The 12489-nt window shown below is 45.6% G+C and overlaps 1 long non-coding RNA gene across 1 annotated transcript in view; it reads right to left on the bottom strand.

Annotated features, from left to right (window-relative positions):
- The window catches only part of LOC100612995 (uncharacterized), a 103529-nt gene extending 91268 nt beyond the window's left edge, over positions 1-12261 (bottom strand). Inside the window, exon 1 of the long non-coding RNA XR_010148390.1 lies at positions 12044-12261. This is a non-coding gene — a long non-coding RNA (uncharacterized LOC100612995). The remainder of the gene's footprint in view (positions 1-12043) is intronic.
- Positions 12262-12489: the final 228 nt, after the last annotated feature.

Genomic DNA, 12489 nt, shown 5'->3' with positions numbered 1-12489 from the left:
TAATTAACTCTATAAATTCTCTCCCTGCCTTATTTGTCATGAACTGCAAGCTGATTCTATAGGGAGGTCAACCTGGGATTTAGTGAGTTATTCTCAGGCTTTGGGCAATGACAGATTTCAAAGGTTTGAAGCTTCTCAACATTAAGCATTGCTATTCCAGAGCAAGGAGCCAATCATCTGTGACCCAGAGATTTTGCTGAGTATTTTGTTCCTTAAGCTTCAGAAATTCACATCCAAAACTATTTATGGTTGTTGTAAAGAGAAGTCTTCACTCCTTTATACAGTCCAGACAGCCAGATGTTCTTGTGTCTTTTTCTAGGCCCAGGTGCATCCTCCAAATCACCCGTTTGAGCCTCTCCTGTAAATCTCAAACTCACCTATGATTCCATTTAAGAAGACTCGCTTCCTGCTTACCTCCTAACTTTTCTTTGCCTATTTCTTCCTCTATAAAGGAAGGGAGGGCCAGACGCAGTGGCTCACACCTATAATCCCAGCACTTTGGGAGGCTGAGGCAGGAGGCTTGCTTGAGCCCACGAATTTGAGACCAGCCTAGACAACAAAGCGAGATCCAATCTCTAAAAAAAAAAATTTAAGGCCAGGCGTGGTGGCTCACGCCTGTAATACCAGCACTTTGGGAGGCCGAGGTGGGCAGATCGCCTGAGATCAGGAGTTTGAGACTAGCCTGGCCAACATGGTGAAACCCTGTCTTTACTAAAAATACAAAAATTAGCCAGGCATGATGGTGGGTGCCTATAAACCCAGCTACTCAAGAGGCTGAGACAGGAGAATTGCTTGAACCTGGGAGGCGGAGTTTGCACTGAGCCGAGATCACGCCATTGCACTCCAGCCTGGGCAACAGAGCAAGACTCTGTCTCAAAAAAAAAAAAAAAAAATTAAAAATTAGCCAGGTGTGGTAGTGCATGTCTACAGTCCCAGCTACTCTGGAGGCTGAGGTAGAAGGATCCCTTGAGCTCAGGAGTCTTTGAGGTTGCAGTGAGTTATGATCATGCCACTGCACTCTAGTCTGGATGACAGAGTGAGACCCTGACTCTAAAATAATAACAACAATAGTGAAGGAAGGGAGAAGACTAAAAAGACTAACAAAAGAAGTTGCTTCAAGTTTTCTTAAGGCAAGAAAAAAAAATCATTAAGAAGTGTTCCTGAGGCCAGGCACAGTGGCTTATGCCTGTAATCCCAACACTTTGGGAGGCTGAGGCGGGCGGATCACTTGAGGTCAGGAGTTTAAGACCAGTCTGGCCAACATGGTGAAACCCCATCTCTACTAAAAATACAAAGATTAGCGGGCCACGGTGGCAGGCACCTGTAATTCCAGCTATTCAGAGGGATGAGGCAGGGGAATCACTTGAACCTGGGAGGTGAAGGTTGCAGTGAGCTGAGATCACGCCACTGCACTCCAGCCTGGTCAACAGAGCGAGACTCTGTCAAAAAAAAAAAAAAAAAAGGCCGGGCGCGGTGGCTCATGCCTATAATCCCAGCACTTTGGGCGCCAAGGCAGGCGGATCATGAGGTCAGGAGATCAAGACCATCCTGGCTAACACAGTGAAACCCCGTCTCTACTAAAAATACAAAAAAATTAGCCAGGCATGGTGGCGGGCGCCTGCAGTCCCAGCTACTCAGGAGGCTGAGGCAGGAGAATGGCATGAACCCAGCAGGTGGAGCTTGCAGTGAGCCGAGATCACGCCACTGCACTCCAGCCTGGGTGACAGAGCAAGACTCCGTCTCAAAAAAAAAAGAAAAAAAATTGTCCCTGAGGCCAGGCATGGTGGCTCACACCTGTAATCCCAGTACCTTGGGAGGCTGAGGTGGGAGGATCACTTAAAGCCAGGAGTTTGAGACCAGCCTGGGCAATATAGTGAGACTGTCTTTATTTTATTTTTTATTATTATTATTTTTTGGGAGATGGAGTCTCGCTCTGTTGCCCAGGTTGGAGTACAGTGCCACCATCTTGGCTCACTGTGACCTCCGCCTTCTGGGTTCAAGTGATTCTCCTGCATCAGCCTCCCAAGTAGCTGGGATTACAGGTATGCGCCAACACACCTGGCTAATATTTTTGTATTTTTAGTAGAGACAGGGTTTCACCATGTTGGCCAGGCTGGCCTCGAACTCCTGACCTCAAGTGATCGGCTCACCTCGGCCTCCCAAAGTGCTGGGATTATAGGCGTGAGCCACCATGCCCAGCCAAGACTCTGTCTTAAAAAAAAAACAAAAAAACTTAAATTAGCTGGGCATGGTGTTGTGCACCTGTAGTCCCTCCTACTGGGGAGGCTGAAGTGGGAGGATGGCTTGAGCCCTGGAGCTCAAAGCTGCAGTAAGCAGTGATAGCATCACTGCACTCCAGCCTGGGCAACAGAGTGAGACTCCAGAAGGAGGAGGAGGAGCAGGAGGAAGAGGGGAAGGGAGAAAATAAGGGGAAGGGAGAAGAAGGGGGAAGGAAGGGGGAGAAGAAGGGGGAAGGAAGGAGAAGAAGAAGGGGGAAGGAAGGAGAAGAAGAAGGGGGAAGGAAGGAGAAGAAGGAGGAAGGAAGGAGAGGAAGGAGAGGAAGGAGAGGAAGGAGGAGAAGGAGGAAGAAGAAGAGGAGGAGGAGGGGGAGGAAAGGAGGAAGAAAGGAGGAGGGGTAGGAAGAGGAGGAGAAGAAGGGGGGAGGAGGGGGAGGAGGGGGAGGAGGGGGGAAGAACAGAAGAGAAGAAGAGAGAAGAAAGAATAAGAAGTAGTGTTCCTGAGCATCTAAAACTCGTACAAATTTAGGCTACTAGTCCTAGAAGTCCAAAGCACTGACCTTGCTAACACAGTAGAGATCATTATTACACCCTACAAAGAGAAGACATTTCTTTATGGCACCACAGATTAGCACTTAATTCCTTCCATACAGAATGCAAGTGTCCTCATGCCAACAGTCGGGAATGAAAAATTAAGGGGTGGAAAAGGAGAAAAGACTAATACAATTCAAACACTAGCCAAGAGAGGCCTGACTGGGGAAATAACGCAAACAAGCAATAATGTGGTGCCCTGGGAGAAATGCTATCAATAAGTTACAAGTCAGCGCTGAGGAAGCCCCGAATGAGACTGTGGAAGACATTCTAGAGAAGATGATCTGAACTAGGTCTAGCATCAGCTTCCCAGCTTTTGAATCTCACTAGGCAAGGGGGACAGAGCTCCCTGTTGTGGTTTATAACAACTGTGATAACAGACACCCAGACTCCCCTGCAATCCAAATACTGTTGTCACTGAGGGCTGCTTTATATGAGTTATCTTCACAATTTTATGGTAACCTCTGAGGCGGGTGCTATTATTATTATTATTCCCATTCTACACATAAGGAAAGGAAGCTCAGGTAAGTAGGCTGTTGTATCACTGTTAGTAAGAGACGCATCCAAAGTCCAAGCTCAAGTCTGCGCCCCAGAGTCCATGCTCTCAGTCATCACACTGAAACACCTCCTCCTGAGCACATGCTTCCTTGGTCTGCAGAGGCAGCTAATGACCCTGGCTCCCCCTGGATCTCTGCCTTCCTTCAGGATCATTTGCTGGAATGATACAGGAATTGAGGCCTGAGACAATGAATTGAGTTAGGAGCTGTAGGTGACTCCCTACAGCAGCAGTTCCCAACCTTTTTGGCACCAGGAACTGGTTTCATGGAAGACAATTTTTCCACAGACACAAGGCAGGGATGTGTAGGGGGCAGTGGGTTGGTGATGGTTTGGGATGATTCGAGTGTATTACATTTCTTGTGCACTTTATTGCTATTATTATTGCATTGTAATATATAATGAAATAATTATACAACTCACCATAATATAGAATCAGTGGGAGCCCTGAGCTTGTTTTCCTGCAACTAGATGATCCCATCTGGAGGTGATGGAAGACAGCAACAGATCATCAGGCATTAGATTCTCATAAGGAACGCGCAACCTGGATTCCTCATATGCACAGTTCACAGTAGGGTTCACGCTCCTCTAAGAATCTAATGCCACCACTAATCTAACAGGAGGTGGAGCTCGGGGGTTAATGCAAGTGATGGGGAGTGGCTGTAAATACAGACGAAGCTTAGCTTGCTTGCTGCCACTCACTTCCTGCTGTGTGGTCTGGTTCCTAATGGGGGTTGGGGACCTCTGCCCTACAGCTAGTCACCATCAGCAATAGAAGCTTCATCATCCCCATTCTCTTCTTCCTGCTAAGGCTGAGAAAGGTAAGTGCCCTTCAATTTTTTTTTTTTTTTTAGTCACTGACTGTAGGAAATGCTGTCACCATGGTCCTGTTAGCTGATAGTATACCCTATAGCAGAGGTCTGGGTGGATAAGTGGTACTCCGATTGCCTGAAAAGGAAACCATGCATTAGGATAACGGCCAGTAGGTAACAATGTGCAATGATATAATCGTTGTCATATATAGTCTATTCTCTTCCTTCATACTGTGCAAGCTCTTTGAGGGAGAGGTCCCATTTGCTTTGTTCACATTGCATCCCCAGGCAGTTCACAGTGTCTGGCATATTGTAGGTGCTCAAACAATATTCATTAAATGAATAATTAGATGATGTCTTCAGATTACACCCAGCTATTTTTTATTTATTCAAACATTTAAGAAACATCTATTGAACAGCCGCTGCAAAAAAAAAAAAAAAAAATACAGCATAATGGAGCGGTTATGTACGTGTAATCTAGAGCCAGATTGCTTGGGTTCAAACACTGGTCCTGTCACTTACCAGTTGTGTGACCCTGGGCCAGCCAACTAAGCTTTCTGTATTTTAGCATCCCCGTCTCTACGTGGAGAAGATACTAGCACCTACCTCACAAGGTTGTTGGGAAGATAAAGTGGATGAATATACTTAGAACAGTGTCTGGCATATAATCAATACCAGATGTTTGCTACAGTGATGATAATGACATACCAGGCTGGTCAGGGCACTAGGGACACAGGAGTAAAGAAGTCAGATAAGTCCCTACATTCATATAACTTAGATTCTAGTAAGAGAAACAAACAACCAACCTATAAACAAAATTTCAAAGATTTGTAAACACTGAGAAGGAAATGATGCTTCACTGCTGTGGAGAAAGCCACACTGAAATGGACTTTAGCATGCAGAGCATTTATCAAGGAGTGTCAATGTCAGTGGAGAGCGGGAGGAGAAACTGGAAGTGAGCAGAGAGAGAAGGTGAGCTGCAAAGCATGCCTAGTGATAGCCTCAGCCAACCCCAGAAGGAAGGCAGAAGTGGAATGACCCTTCAGGGTCATCCCAAGTTGACCTGAGGCAGACAGGCCTTCAGATATCCCACTGGATGCTGGCCACCCTAGGATGGGGCATGGCATTGGGGAAATCTCTCTGCGGCTGAAGCAATTCCTATAGGGGCTGACAGCTGGAGACTGTCTGCCACTGGCCCTCCCAGCAGCTGCAGCAGCCAGGTCTCCATTGCAGGAGTATTGGCCACACACTCAGTTTGCAGATAGTGTGAGTGGGAGCTACCTAAAATAAAATAGTCATACCTTAAATATTACCTCTTTGAGGAGGTAATATTTAAGCTGATAACCATATGGTGAGAAGGTGGTAGACTTCCAGATAGATAGATAGATAGATAGATAGATAGATAGATAGATAGATAGATAGGAGAAATAAATAGATGGGAGAAAACACTCTTATTAAAGGGAATAACAAGTGTGATATCCCCAGGTCAGAACAAGCTGGCAGCACTTGAAGTGCAGACAGCAAGAAGACCCATGAGGCCAGAGCATGGCATAAAATGAGGTCTGAAGAAGCCAGCAAGGGCCAGAACATGAGAACCTTGCAGGAGTTTAGATTTATTCTAGAAAATGATGAGTAGCAATGGGAGGGATTTATTTTTTTAAAAAAGGTCCCGCTAGCTGAATGGATTGAAGAAAGAACCAAAATGAAAGCAGAAAGAACAATGAAAAGGTTACCGAAGTTTTCCAAACACGAGGTGGCATGTGGATGAAGATAGAGAAAAGTGGCTGTGTTTACATGCAGTGCTCTGTAGGAAAACCCACAGGGCTTGCTAATGGATTAAACGTGGGAAATGAAGGAAAGGGGAATGAAGACTGACTCCTAGTTTTTTGGCTTGATAACTGGAAGGATGATGGTATAAGAGCAGATTTAGGCATGAAAATAAAGAGTTCCATCATGGATTCTTTTGGTTTGAGATGCATGTTAGCCAGTGAGTGGAGATGCCAAGTAGCCAGATACACAAGTCTAGAGCACAAAAGAAGCAACGTCAAAGGCTGAACATCTGTACTTGGAAGGCATAAGTAAACCGATGATATGTTGATTTGTTATCGCTACATTACCATTCCCAACACTCAGTGTTGTAAAACCATTGATTTTTGCTGCCATCTGCAGATTTCCTGGGGTTCAAGTGAGGCATCTCTGCTTCTGTCTGCAGGTCTGTGGGTCAGGTGGGCAGCTCTACTCTGTCTCTCATCCTCCTGGGACCAACAGGCCAGCCAGGCAATGGCAATGGCTCAAGAGGAAGCACTGGAGGCCTTGAGAAAGACCTGGGGGCCGGGCGCAGTAGCTCACACCTGCAATCCAAACACTTTGGGAGGCCAACAGGACGAGGAGGATCATTTGAGCCCATGAATTAGAGACCAGCCTGGGCAACATGGCATAACCCTGTCTCTACCCAAAAATACAAAAATTAGCCGGGCCTGGTGGCACACGCCTGTAGTCCCAGCTATTTGGGAGCCTGAGGTGGGAGGACTGACTGAGCCCAAGAGGTTGAGGCTGTAGGGAGCTGTGATTGTGCCACTCCAGTCTGGGCGATAGAGTGAGACCCTGTCTCAAAAAAAAAAAAAAAAAAAAAAAATTTACAATAAATAAAAGGTGGGGGCTCATGATACACCTGTACTTCTGTCAATATATTAGTACCAAAAGCAAGTTACACGTCCAAGTCCCACATCAAGGGCAGAAGTATATTCTGCCTGAGATGACACCCTGGATGCAGGAAGTGGGAGAGAGGATAAAATTGGGATCCATAATGTAGTCCACCACAGATGAGATGACCAGGATAAGAACGTAAGCAGGGCTGGCCGCGGTGGCTCATGCCTGTAATCCCAGCACTTTGGGAGGCCGAGGCGGGCAGATCACAAGGTCAGGAGTTCGAGACCAGCCTGGCCAACATGGTGAAACCCCCATCTCTACTAAAAATATAAAAAATTAGCCAAGTGTGGTGGCACATGCCTGTAGTCCCAGCTACTTGGGAGGCTGAGGCAGGAGAATTGCTTGAACCCGGGAGGCAGAGGTTGCAGTAAGCCAAGATCACACCACTGCACAGAGTGAGAGTCTGTCTCAAAAAAAAAAAAAAAAAAAAAAAAAAAGAATGTAGGCAAAGAACAGGGCCTTGGACAAATCCCTAAGTTACCTCTGCATTTGCTGCTCAACCACAAGAAGAAAAACAAACAAGGATTTAGAAAGAGCAGCAAGTGCTGTTGGAGAATAATTAAGAGAAGGTGAGAGAAATGAGAGAGTGAGATTTCAGGAAGAAGACTGTCAAATGTTGCTGAGACGTGAAATCACATGTGAGCAAAGAAGTGGCTACCATAACTGGCAGCCTGGTCGACAAATCCAGATTTCCTATGGCAAGACGAGAAGACAGTTGAGATGGTTTTCATGTCATCCTGGATGCTCAGAGAGCAAGAAAGCAAATTCTGTGTGGACAATGAAAAAACACCACTCTCTCCAGAATAGGAGGATTAGGAAGGTGAGCAGTGGACAATAAGGTTGGAAAGGTTGTTGAAGGCCAGATTGTCAAAGCTCTTGAACACCTGGCTAAGGAGTTGGAACTTGGTCCATTGGGCAAAAGGGAGTCATCCAAACCTCTCTGAGCACAGAGTAATGTATCTCGAGTTTTGTTTTAGGAAGAAAAATCCAAATGCAATATAAGATGGCTTAGAGAGAGAAGAAAGTGGTGGCAAAAAAGCCAATTATCCCGGTTCTGTTGGTCTGGCCTCTTGCCCAGAACTTAACCTCTCCGGAGGGCCTGGGGTCCTTTTACACTAAGCTGCTGGTGTTTGCAGTTGTTGATTGATTGATTGATTGATTGATTTTGACAGAGTCTCACTCTGTCGCCCAGGCTGGAGTGCAGTGGTGTGATCTGGGCTCACTGCAACCTCTGCTTCCCAGGTTCAAGCGATTCTTCTGCCTCTGCCTTCCAAGTAGCTGGGATTAGAGGCGTGCATCACCACATCCGGTTAATTTTTGTATTTGTAGTAGAGATGGTGTTTCGCCATGTTGACCAGGCTGGTCTCGATCTCCTGACCACAAGAGATCCACCCCCCTCAACCTCCCAAAGTGTTGGGATTAGAGGCGTGAGCCACCATGCCCGATTGGTTGTTGGCATCTTTCTTGCTTGCTTCCTCCTTGCCTGATTGACCTTAGTTGCTTTATGATAACTTTCTAATCACAATCTGGGTCCTGACCCTCTGCTCCACTTTCCATCCCAGCACTCACTCATTGAGGAAAAGCAGAGGCATCTCCTTCCCTCTTGTGTTCGAGGGGAACCACAGCCTGGCCTGTTGGACCAGGCTCACAATTCCAGGCTCCTGCTCACATCTGTTCCCCCAAGTTCCTGCTGCTCTCCTTCCCCAGGTCCCATTCCTGTCCACCCTCCCAGACTCCTCACAGCCTGCTAAACGTCCATGGAGTTCAAAGCATGGTGACAGCACCTGACTTGCTGGCGTAGGCTCTATTCTTCTTCCTGTCTCACCTCAGGTGTGGTATTGGAGAGATCTTCCACCTTGTGCAAATGCTGGTCCTATCTAAAGTCTCACTTGGCCCCTCTAGTGACTCTTAGCAGAAAGTTGAGGTGGGGAGAGCATGTAAGCAAGCCCTGATCCCGAGAAGCAGTCACTACCTCCACTATGTGACACCATCTGCACCATTTTGCAAGAAGCCTAAAAGAAAAATACGCCAACAAGTGTCTCACATAATGAAGTATCACTATTAGTATTACATAGTAATTTGGCTTGGAAAATTTTTCCTGCATTCACATGCCTGGGCTTCCAACAGATCTACAGCAGGATGAACAGATGTTGTTTCTAGAACATAAGGATTACGTGAAATGAACTATAGTTAACGTGAGAAGTCATTATTGCATCTGTGCTAGGAATTTTCCTTGTTGATTTTATAGGGCCAGGAGATTTTTCCATAGCACATACATATTCAGTTGCTATGCATGGTATTTTCCTGTTGTCCACCAGCCAAATATTCTTTAGCTGACTGGTTCCAGTGGGAAATAGAGAAAAGCATAAAACTGGAAATGAGGAAGTAATGACATCAGTGTTCAAATCACAAAAAACGTGAAAACAAATATTCCACTTTAACCTGATTTATGCTGTTAACGAAGGATTGGATTTGGCAAAATCAGAAACTGCTAACTCTTCTGTGTCACTGCCATTAAGAAACAATTTGTTTTCCTCAATTTGGTGCCTCTTTTGCCAAAAGGGCTCACTGGGAAGCCTTTTCCCGTGTAAAGGGACACGTGCACGCTCTCGGATTCCACCACTGGTTCTAGTTGCACTCCTTGCTACTGAATCCTTTGGTGATCTCTGCCTCTGAGAGCAGCCATGCTACCTGCTTGGTGACAGAGCCACTCTGAGCTGCCTGTTCTGACATTACATTACATTACCTTACATTACATTACGCAGGTCCAGAAACAAATTGAACTCCAGACTCTGCTCTCTGACTATTCCATTATTGGATTTATTTCAGTTTGTGATAACCAGACTGGATTACTGTGCCCAACAGGGACCAGGCTCTTTAGTCTCAGGCTCCATGCTGTTCCCTCCTGCCATGGCCTACCCTACTAGCAAAGCTTCATGTGCTCTGATGTCCCTTGTTGCCTTGGCAGTTAGTCACTAACATCTCATAGTCATTTCTTTGCCATTGTGAATAGTGCTGCAATGAATATTCACGTGCATGTGTCTTTATGATAGAATGATTTATAGTCCTCTGGGTATATACCCATAATGGGATTGCTGGCTTGAATCGTAGTTCTGCTTTTAGCTTTTTGAGGAATCGCCACACTGCTTTCCATTGCAGCACTATTCGTAATAGCGAAGACATGGAATCATCCTAAATGCCCATCGATGACAGATTGGATAAAGGAACTATGGTATATATACACCATGGAATACTACACAGCCATAAAAAAGAACCAGATCATGTCTTTTGCAGGAACATGGATGGAGCTGGAAGCCATTATCCTTAGCAAACTAACACAGGAACAGAAAACCAAATACTCACATGCTCTCACTTATAAGTGGGAGCTAAATGATGAGAAATCATAAACACAAAGAAGGGAACAGCAGACACTGGGTTCTCCTTTGAGGGTGGAGGAGGGGAGGAGGGAGAGGAGTGGAAAATAACTGCTGGGTGCTAGGCTTAGTACCTGGGTGATGAAATAACCTGTACAGCAAACCCCGTGACACAAGTTTACCTATATAACAAACCTGCACAAGTACCCCTGAACCTAAAACAGAAGTTTTTTCTAAAAAAAAAAAGAGTTACTTCTTAGAGGTGCTCTGCAATACCTTTGTCAAAGGGTAGCTCATAGCCGTTTCTCCACTGAGTCTCCATACTGCTGCAATAGATTATATTTCATAGCTCTTTCCAAAAAGTCTTTTTGAACTAAACTTGTGTAAGTCCCTAAAACATTAGTAGAGGAGGCCGGGCACAGTGGCTCATGTAATCCCAGCACTTTGGGAGGCTGAGGCGGGCAGATCACCTGAGGTTGGGAGTTCGAGACCAGCCTGACCAACATGGAGAAACACCATCTCTACTAAAAATACAAAATTAGCCGGGCATGGTGGCAGGGGCCTGTAATCCCAACAACTCAGGAGGCTGAGGCAGGAGAATCGCTTGAACTCAGGAGGCGGAGGTTGCAGTAAGCCGAGATCGCGCCATTGCACTCCAGCCTGGGCAACAAGAGCAAAACTCCATCTCAAATTGTCACACTTGAAGCTGCCATTTAGACTGTGTCCTTTGGGTCCCTGAGGTGGGATATGGGCCCACTGTCTCTCTTATAGCCTCATGTCCTTCAGTGTGTTATTGGCCTTTCCTAAATGAATCCTATCCCTACTGTCACCTCCAGATGAAACAAGGATGCATTAGTAACACTAGCCCCCAGTCTCTCAGTTCCCCAGGTGTAGCGCTACCATACCCTGGGTTATATTTTTAAAGGAATGGAGACCATGACTATAGGCTGTGTAAGAGTCAAATTACTCAACTATTTATTAAGCACCTTTTTATGCCCACTACCAAGGAGTTCCTGGCACTCAGCTATCATCACTAGTCTCAACAGGAATCCCTGGAAGGGTGATTACATCACATGCTTTTCACAGCCCCCTTGACCTCCAATAGCTGCGGTGTAACACTGGGTGATCATGGACACAGAATAGAGCAAGTCTAGGCCGCAGATGACCCCAAGGCAGATGCAATGCAGCTGACTCTCCCATCCTCCTCCATCCTTCAAAAGGTTCAGAGTAAACAGTGCCTTTATGTTATGGTCATTATTCTGTGATTCCCTTCTCCGCTTCATTACCTCATGTCTGTTGCCTTGACTATAAACACAGACCAAATGCCAAGACAGAGAGTAAAGTCACCAGGAAACCCAGCTCCAGTGCCAAACCCACCTTTGCACCCTTGGACTGCAGCTATGTTTGTTTAAGGATGGCAGGAAAAAGGTGCACACATGGCTCAGTGCTCATTTGCTTCCTGCTCTGTTAGGTATTAAACCTCAGAAACTAGGGCAACTCTCAGTCTCTCTCGCTATAGCCAACTGACTAGAACATTAACCTCCAGTTTAACATCTGATATGGTTTGGCTGTGTCTCAACCCAAATCTCATCTTGAATTGTAGCTCCCATAATTCCCACGTGTTGTAAGAGGGACGTGGTGGGAGATAATTGAATCATGGGGGCGGTTTCCCCCATACTGTTCTCATGGTAGTGAATAAGTCTCACAAGATCTGATGGTTTTATAAGGGGACACCCCTTTTGCTTGGTTCTTATTCTCTACTTGCCTGCTGCCATGTAAGACGTGCCATTCACGTTCTGCCATGATTGTGGGGCCTCCCCAGCCACATGGAACTGTGAGTCCATTAAACCTCTTTTATAAATTACCCAGTCTTGGGTATGTCTTTATCAGCAGCATGAAAACAGACAAATACAACGCCCAATGAGTGTTTGCCTCCTCTCCTCTTCTCTTCTTTTTTCTTATCTCCTCCCAAGTTCCTGTAAGCTAAACACCATAATGCAATAAGCAAGAAGTATATGTTGCAGGATTTCTCTTGTTTATGGTTCTTATAGAAAAAATATTGTTGATTATCTTAACCTGCATGTAACTTATAATAACAAAAAGATTCCTGTCAAATAATTCTCCCTTAATAAATTCCCTTTGCCATTATAAACTAAGACATGACCTTGAAGAATTAATACCCAGACAATACAACATTTGTGTGATATTTAA

The sequence above is a fragment of the Pan troglodytes genome, chromosome 10 (genome assembly GCF_028858775.2).
Source record: "Pan troglodytes isolate AG18354 chromosome 10, NHGRI_mPanTro3-v2.0_pri, whole genome shotgun sequence".
Taxonomy (NCBI): Eukaryota; Metazoa; Chordata; class Mammalia; order Primates; family Hominidae; genus Pan; species Pan troglodytes.
The sequence above is the reverse complement of the archived record's forward strand: the minus strand, read 5'-3'. Positions and strand labels throughout refer to the sequence as shown.